General features: G+C 39.3%; 1 long non-coding RNA gene across 1 annotated transcript; it reads left to right on the top strand.

Moving 5' to 3' along the window:
- The first annotated feature begins 5,957 nt into the window (after window positions 1-5,957).
- On the top strand, window positions 5,958-9,096 carry LOC115923112. Its single transcript, XR_004063793.1, has 4 exons — window positions 5,958-6,018; window positions 7,288-7,430; window positions 8,020-8,129; window positions 8,956-9,096. It is a non-coding gene; the product is annotated as an uncharacterized LOC115923112 (long non-coding RNA).

The following is a 9,096-nucleotide window of genomic DNA, read 5'->3' as shown; positions in this document are numbered from 1 at the left end:
TAAAATGATAATAAGATAAATTAAAGGAATAATGATGACTTCAGTATTATCTAGTCAATTATACATACATAAATTTTTATCTAGTATAGTAATTTATATAATTATGAGACCAAATACCCGGCCCCCCACTCAGTGTTATTTAGGGTACGCATATGCATGTTCCAAGCGACCCCCCCCCCCCTTTTCAGCAAAAGTCTGGTGTGTAAAGTCAATACGGGTCGACCTTTTTCTTTTGTTACGAAAAGGACATTTTGGTAACACGCATGGGGTCCGTCCGTTCTCAGAGTGGGGGGGGGGGGGGGGTGGCCGGGCCAAATACCATGAGATAATACTAATTGCTTTCAACTGAAGCATGACCATCCAGCATAACGTCTTCTCAAAGAAAGATACAATCTTCCTGTACAGGCAAATTAAAGATAAACTTGAGTTCTGGTAAAAAAAGAAAATGAATTCTCACAGAATCTAACGAAACTTACACTGAATGTTCAAGATTACAAATAAATGTCATGTGCCAAACCATTTTGGAAGAAAATGTATACTGGCTGAGTAATGAGCATAGAAAGATCAGGAAATCAGGGTAGTACTAGCCCCGACACAATGTGTGTTGTCCCATATACATCTTTCTGTGTAAGTGATTGTTACTTTACCAAGACTCTGCCAAATTTATGATGATTTTGATGACTCAAGAACCTTGCATTACACACCATTACTTACATGCTATATGATCAACTTTTCTGATGCATTCCACACCTTTTCTTTCACAATGCAATCGCATTACCAGAACTCAAGTTTATCTTTAAGTGAAGCTGATCTGTAACCTTTAATCCAGAGTGATTGGTTTTTTATTCAACACTAGCATGGTAAAGTTCATGATTGATTTATAATTTATTACATTTCGTAGTTTCTCTTGTACAATACCCCTTTGAAAATCTAAACAGGAGAATTTAAACAATCTGTAATTTACTGTTTTACAAATTATAGGCTTACCCTGTATAGAACCTTTTTTCATCAGGGAATAGCATGAAGAAGTGTGTTTTACATTCAGAGCTGATGCATTAAGCTTGGTTGTGACTATTATGAAGTTGGTTTGTAGTGAGAGATTGTTTTATTGTTATTATAAAGGATTTTCTTCTTTTAACATATTGTATTTAAAAAGAGAGCTTTATGAAACCTATTACCTCAATTTACCTCTGCCTTTCATAAAACATGTGCTAGCATTGTCTATAAGAGTGAGGAGATATGTATCTTTTTTTTTTATTTATTGCAGGTCGTTAATGTCTTTGCAAGATTTTTTTTCTCATCCTAGATTGGACCTTAAAGGGAAATCCAACCAATTGGCATGTTGTTCTAAAAGAAAGCAGACAAATCTATGAAGCAGATTAGTGAAAATCTGAATGAAATCGGACAAACAATAATAAATCTAAGAATATTTTTTAGCTGTAGTCACTATTCATTTGGAAAGTTTGAAATTGGCTATATCAGAAATGCCGCTGTGATGTACATGTAGATGAAGTGGTGGACAAATCTCCTCCTTCTCTTATTATTATTATTATTATTATTATTATTATTATATTATTTCTTTCACACTTTTCATTATTTCATTTGTTCTGCTTTCTCAAAAATGAACTGATCATAAAGGTTGAATTGTCCTTTAACATAACATGGAATATATTAAATTATTATACAAAGTGCACCAGTGTTTGAAGACAATACATTTTTGTTTAATTGTAGCTGAATACTCGAGTGGATGGATGGCCCAAATCATGTTCAAAATATATGATATTCTATTTTGATCATCTTTGATAAATATGATAAGATTTATTTATCTTTATCAGTTCAGACACATGTACATGTATTTATCCAATATAATATGCGTCAATGTCGGATATTTGGGGCAGCGCCAAACTTTGGTAGGCCAACATGTCGTAAATGTGCTGTGTAAGAAATTCGAGATGAGTTGTGAAAGATTATGAATCTATTTTAAAATACGTAATTATTCAGGATTTAATGTCCAGGTTTTCATTTCCTGATATATTATATTGAGTATGACAGTGCTCATGCAAGAAATAGAAACAGACATTGATTGAGACAGATGGAGTGATAGAGAGATTGAGAATGTGTGTATAATGAGGGGGAGGAGCAAAGAGATACATACAGTCACAGGCGCGTACGCAGGGGGGGGGGGAGGGGGGGGGTGTTTTGGGGGTTAAACCCCCCCTTGGCATTTTTTATGCGTGTATTTTTAAGAAAACCCCCCTAAAACCCCCCTTTGTTTTGTTTAACCCCCCCCCCCCTTAAAAAAATCCTGCGTACGCCCCTGTACAGTCAACAACTGAAGTATTCATACTCCTTGTAAATTTGATGTTTTTGGTGGGTTTTTTCGTAACTCAAAAATGAAAGGCGGACTGGTTGAATTAAGGTCTTAGTTGAATACTTTTATAAGTAAGATTGAGTATGTCCAGGGGCGGCGATCCCGAGGAGGGGGGCACATCCTCCCCTCAATTTTTTAGGGGGGATCACCCCCCCCCCCCCTCAAAATTGGAAAAAGTGCAACAACAAAAATATATACAAAATACTGAGGGTATGTCATATTCCTTAGAAACTTAAACCAAGACAAAATAATCTTTCACAAACTTAAAAAATTACCAAACTTGGTAAGGGTAAGAATAATTTAATTAACTATATATATATATATATATATATATATATATATATATATATATATATAAAGATAAGATATGCAGAGAGAGAGAGAGCGAAAGACAGAGAGGGAAGGAATCGAACAAAACTAGAAGAGGAAGAGAGAACAAATGACAAAAAATGTGGATGAGAAATAAAGTATGAGGTAAAGATAGGGAAAGGGAGAAGAAAGAAGAACTAAGTACACACAAAAATTGTTCAAAAAATTAGTAGGGGCCTTTGTGGAGTGAGATAAGGATCCCAATGGGAACCCTAACATGTGTCTAATTAGCTTCATTTCATTGAGTTTTTAATCAGCAACCCTATCAATGTAGGCCTATTTCTTCTTTGTAGCCAAATTTGCTCCATAGGCTTAGGATAAGTATGATTCCAATTTGTATGCACGCTTAAATCCCTTTGGTAATTTTCAATGTATCTTACAGGTTTTTTCGTATTTGTCAATGTAGCCTTGTCCTACTACTACTCATTTTGACAATGCATGCTGAACGGGCTAAAATGGTGTGAACATAGCAGTGGCGGATCCAGCGGGGGGGGGGGGGGCGAAACGGCCCCCCCTATATATTGGCGGCGCAAAAAAAGGGGGGAAAGAGGAAGAAAAGAAGAGGGAAAAAAGGAGAAGAGAAGAAAAAAAGGAGAAGAGAAGAAAAAAGGAGAAGGGAAAAGAAAAAAGAAGAGAAAAGAAAGAAGAGAAAAGAAACAGAGAGAGAGAGAGAGAAAAAAAAGGAGAAAAGAAAAAGAAGAAAGTCCCCTCCCCCTCCCCCCCCCCCCCCCCTCCCACTCCGGGGTCGGAGGGACCGAATTTGTGTTCCCGAAATCTCCGATAAAGGGTTACTTTTCACCCAACATTGTCTGGCCCGTAATACACAAAAATCCGGCCCGTACTGACTTTACACACAGGAGATAGAGGGGTGCTTTCAAAGAAAGGGAACATTCATGCGCGTATCCTAGATGACACTGAGTGGGTGGGGCAGTGGCGGATCCAGGGGGGGGGGGGCCTTGAGAAAAAATCATGAAAAAACACGTAATTTTTACCTTTTGGGGGGTTGGGCCCCCCCCCCCCCCCCGTGGCGCTCAAGGGGGGGGGGGGTGCAAATTTTTAAATTTCCGAGGACCAAAAAAAAAAAATGTGCTCACAATTCAGACAAGGATTAAGAGTCGAGAATGGTACAACAAATCGTCTTCTTTCTCTAATAATTTAATGAAACGTCAAAGCTTCCGCGCTTCGCGCGGGAGGGGGGGGGGGGGGGGAACTGAATTCAGACAAGGATTAAGAGTCGAGAATGGAACAACGAATCATCTTCTTTCTCTAATTATTTAATTAAACTACGAAAGGTCAAAACTTCACGCGGGAGGGGTAAAATTGAATTCAGACAAGGAATACGAGTCGAGAATGGTACAACAAATCGTCTTCTTTCTCTAATAATTAATAACAGGTCAAAGCTTCCGAGCTTCGCGCGGAGGGGGGGGGGGAAGGAACTGAATTCAGACAAGGATTAAGTGTTGAGAATGCGGGTACAACGAATCCTCTTCTTTCTCTAATAATTTCATGAAACATCAAAGCTTCTGCGCTTCGCGCGTAATGGGGGGGGGGGGGGGGGGGAACAGCGAGCTGCCCAAAGATGAATTTTTGATATCTTTTCTCGTTTATTTTGGTGATAAATAACACTTTCACCAAATACATATTATGCTCAAATTTTTGCTCGCTCGTTTCGCTCACTAGCCGAATTGTGAAACCAGAAAATTACTTTTTTCGGGCAAGAGGTTATATAGCCCCCCACCCCGATGAAAATGTCAAAATTGTACCGGTATGGTGCTTCTAATATGACCTTGTCAGTATTGGTACGTTGAGTTGAAAAAACGGTCTGCGCAATTTTCAAATTTCCGCCCCCCCCCCCCTTCCCCTATTGGAAAATCCTGGATCCGCGCCTGCATAGTCAGGGCTTTTGGGGTTGGGGTGGGGGCGCGCTCTGGGAGCTACGCCCAACGGTTCTCACGGTTAGGGTGACAGGGGCAGATCTACGGGGGGATACCCCCCCCCCCCCCTTGGGCTGTCAAGTTAAAATGTGATGTGCACAACGGCATTTTGTGAGTAGATGCCAGGAAAACATCACTTATGCGGTGGTCACATCCCGGCGTACTTGTAAGTGCGTGCTGTCTACGTGCAAAAACGTGGGCAAAATTTGGGTATCGGTACGTGGTGAGTACCGCCTCTGTACGGATTTGGGAACACGCAGACACACCGTAGCGCTTTTAGTGCATGAGGAACTTTCGCTGCGTTCGGGCTACCGATTTACCCCCAGTGCGCGTGACGTGCGTGCCCGGTACTGCCAACGAGCGCACAACGCACCGACTCCGTGCGTTTTTAAATTTGTTTCCCACGATCACTTGCTCTACGGAAGGCGCACTTAGCACGTGCGTGCTGCGCACGTGATAAGTGCGTGGTCCGTGCTTACTCGCCACTTCCCCAGTTCAACTGTCTAATGAGCACGCAGAACTCACGTGGACCGTACCGAGTAAGCACGTGCTCCGCACTTACAACGCACGTTGTGCGCACTGATTTATGCAGTATACAAAAGCCGAGCCGACGGAAGAGTGCCAACATTTCGTCTCCAAGATGGCGCCGAAGAAGACACAGAATAAGGGGTCAGCTGCATCTGCAGCTCAAAAGGCACCGGATAAGAAGGCCAGAGAGGCCCAACAGAAACGTTTATGGACTACTGTGTTAAATTATTTTTTCGTTGCTCATGTTGGAATGTTCTTGTTCTTATGCTATTATTACTTATTACTTATTAGTTGTATTATTGAGTATAATAAAGAACTGGTTTGCCTTAAAAGTCCTCCTTGTTTTGTACTTTCAACAAATGTCAGAGCTCAAGATTACATGGTGCATGTGGCAAAATGATAACAAAAACCTGCCCCCCCTCCCCCCCCAAAAAAAAAATAAAAAAATATACATATATATATATATATATAATAAAAATCATTAATTTTGCAAACTGTATAAAAGTTTATTATAACCATTTTTTAAAAATTACGGGGGGGGGGGGGTTGAAAGTAAGAGGTGAGACCGGAACCATTCAGGGGGGTGTTTCATAAAGAGTCTCTCTTAAAAGTCTCTCTTAGTGTAAATCATGGAAAGTCTCTCTTAAGCTACCAGAGACTCCCGTGAAAATTTATTTTCCGTTTCATAAAGATCTTCGAAGACTCTCCTAGCGTAAGAGTGACTTTATGTAAATAAAAAATTTGCATATCGTTTGCATACGTCAACAGCGAATAAAACTTCACTTCCCGCCGCTGCAAGACAGTGCAATCTTTTGGGTAAGTGGACTTTAAAATGTTATATAATTTCGTCTGTATTTCTGTGTAAAGTGTAAATGACCAGTATTTGAGTCCCTGTTATACTAGTAATGATTTATCATGTACATTTTTTAGAGAATTATAGCAAACTGTATCATTAAATCATGTTTTGACCTCATTATTTTTGCCGGCCGATATCGTCTGCAAAATTTGCTCGGTCCCAAGTGTGTCTTTTGGTGTGTGGCCTTAAGGCTAAAAAGTCGGCAGTAGGGTCTACACTAAATTCCCCCTCGACATCGTACCGTCTATTAACAGAATCATTATCCTAATCCTCGGCACATAAATCTCTCATGCAAGGCCTTGACAGTATTTTTGATAGCTTTATTGGTTTGTCAAGGCCTTGAAGCAGCACTTTTCTTGGAAGAAGAAGAGCTAGAGCAATTGGAACATGCGCCTGAGCTGAGCAGGTTGAGTTGAGCTTTAATAACTAGACTAGTCAAGCATATTGACCATTATAATTATTCTAGGTTAGATATGTTTGAGCTCTTTCGTTTGTTACTCGTTCCTCTGATTTGGGTAGGGTCGGCTCCTCTCTAATTTAGAGACAGAAGCCAACCATAAAATGGCATAGGGTCTAGGGCAGATTAGCTCTGCAAACTCGGTGGCACGGATCTGACTACCAAACTTATGCCCAAATAGGGTCTAGGCCTACTTGATTTTATCGGATGCATTTATACTCCAATATTAAGCCTAGCTAGGCTAAACGACATCGGCTCCACTTACAATACCAACTTGACTGTATAATCCGTTTAACGGTCCCTTTTCACGAAATTACCGGTATGGGTCAAAATCGACATCCATGTTGAAAATCTTGCAGCCGTATTTTAAACTCTCACTGTGCATGACGTCGTCTAAATCTCATCCCTTCTAGTCTACGCGCAAGGCAAAATGATTATGAAGGAAAAACTGATAACGTCATTACGAACTTGTAGCTCGTGCACAGCTTTTCGTTCATTATCATTTTGAGGGATGAGATTTAGATGACGTCATGCGCAGTGAGAGTTTAAAATACGGCTGCAAGATTTTCAACATGGATGTCTATTTTGATTAAAAACACATATGGTCCCACAACTTTGATCATTTTATCTCTGTCACAGTTTCAATTTTATGTCACTTCGACTCGGTCCAAGTAGATAGAAAGACCATAGGTCTAAATTTAAAAAATGATTTTCAATTATTTTAAAAATATTTATATCCTTTTCTTTTTCTTTCAAATAAAACAAAATCTAGGTGGAGAAAAGAAACGGGGATGCCCATGCCGGTGAGTAGGAAGCATCGACATTGAGGGCTCCGAAAGGACTGGAGAAGAGTGTAAGCGCAAATGGCAGAAGATTGAATCAAAGGCTCCGAGAGTACGAGCCTCAAGTTAACAGGTAATTTTGTTGCAATTAATCTTGTCGTATTATAAAGTTACAATCCATTAGCGATATTATGTTTTGAGATGAATAGTAATTAGCATGAAACCAAAAGTCAATAATTTATAAAGTGCAGTTGAATGGGCCAAGTAGCGATTTCCTGCAAAGAACATGGAATGTGTATTTATGACCATGTAAAGATTACCTGATTACTATTTCTTGGGAGTCAGTAAGGGGTCAAAAGTCACAGGTCAATTTAAATATGCCAAACTATCTTGTAACCATGATAATGTCAGATCGCTAAAGGCATCTTAATCAAGTTTATTTCAGGGATAGGAAGAGAACTTCCTCCTATATTCCAGCAGTGCCAAAAAGCATCTTTATCTTTATGCCTCCGATCTGAAACTTGTGCAGCATTATGTTTTCTGGTTGTCAGATCATCTATTTGTTCAAACATCATTGGTTTTAAACTCGTGTTGTGCCCTTTAATTTCATTCTAAGCACCTGTGTATAAGCAAAACAGCAAAAAACAGAATTCAACCAAGCTATCAATTTGTGGGTATATGTATTTTGTAAATGTTATGATTTCCCCCATATATATCTGAAGGAGGTAGACCAGCAACACCAATGTCTTTCATTGACTCCCTAGTCCTCGAGATGCTGGATACAGAGGTTGTAACTTGTTGACGGCATCTAGAGCTCACAGAGGCAGGATTTGTAAGCATACATATTCAATTTTGAAGTCATACCTGATTAAAAAATATTCATGGCCAGTTTTCTAGTTAGTTTAAGAAGCTGGGAATTCTGGGAGGTCATTGTGACATTTGTGATATGAGTAGATCATACATACATACATAGCCATACAAAGGAAACGCAAGCAGAATACTTAAAAAGTTATGGGAAAAACTGAAATGTTTGGGTTTAGTCTTTAGTATTTTTCAGTTTTTTAATGTAATTTTATTAAAATAATCCATAACATGGTTATGAATCAGTATAATTGTGGGACTAAATCTTAAAAGTTCTGATGATTTAAAAAAAAAACTGTTTTTATCTCTGTTTACTTTCCTGTGTCACATATTATTGTAGGCAGCTGAGATGTCCATCACATTTTTATATTTGAGTAAACATGAATCAATGTCAACATAGCATAAGTTCATCGTGTCAAATCAAATCCGTTTAAACTCAGTTTTGCCATGAAGAACCATAATATTTATAGGGACATATAGGAACAACAATTTTGCATCTTGTTCCTGTACCTGTTTTTGTAATTACTGTGAGATTTAGTGCCGGTCATTATAGCATGACCTACAAAAGGATGGATGCAGTTCCTGACAAATTTAGGGCAGAAGTGGTAGATTCCCGCTCACACCCAAGCCAAGCTAACGTGTAGTTGCTAGTTACGAATCTTTCAGATATTGATCTGCATAAATGAATTTGTTTTACATACCCAATCTATACATATTTTTTTACATAGTTGATTTTATCTCGACAAAGTTTGTTAGATGATAACTCTTTTTTTTTTTAAATCTCTTTTAATTTAAAGGACATTGAGGAGGATAATGCTGCTACCAGCATGCTGGAGGACGTCATTGGAGGTGTAGAGGAAGAGGAAGGGGCCTTGGATGAAGGAGAGGCAGTAGAGAATCTAGAAGAGAAGGAGGAGGGGGGGGGGGGGGGAGACGCT

This window comes from Strongylocentrotus purpuratus, unplaced genomic scaffold (assembly GCF_000002235.5).
Source record: "Strongylocentrotus purpuratus isolate Spur 01 unplaced genomic scaffold, Spur_5.0 spur5_scaffold_13, whole genome shotgun sequence".
NCBI classification, from domain to species: Eukaryota; Metazoa; Echinodermata; class Echinoidea; order Camarodonta; family Strongylocentrotidae; genus Strongylocentrotus; species Strongylocentrotus purpuratus.
This window is presented reverse-complemented; position numbering and strand designations above follow the sequence as displayed.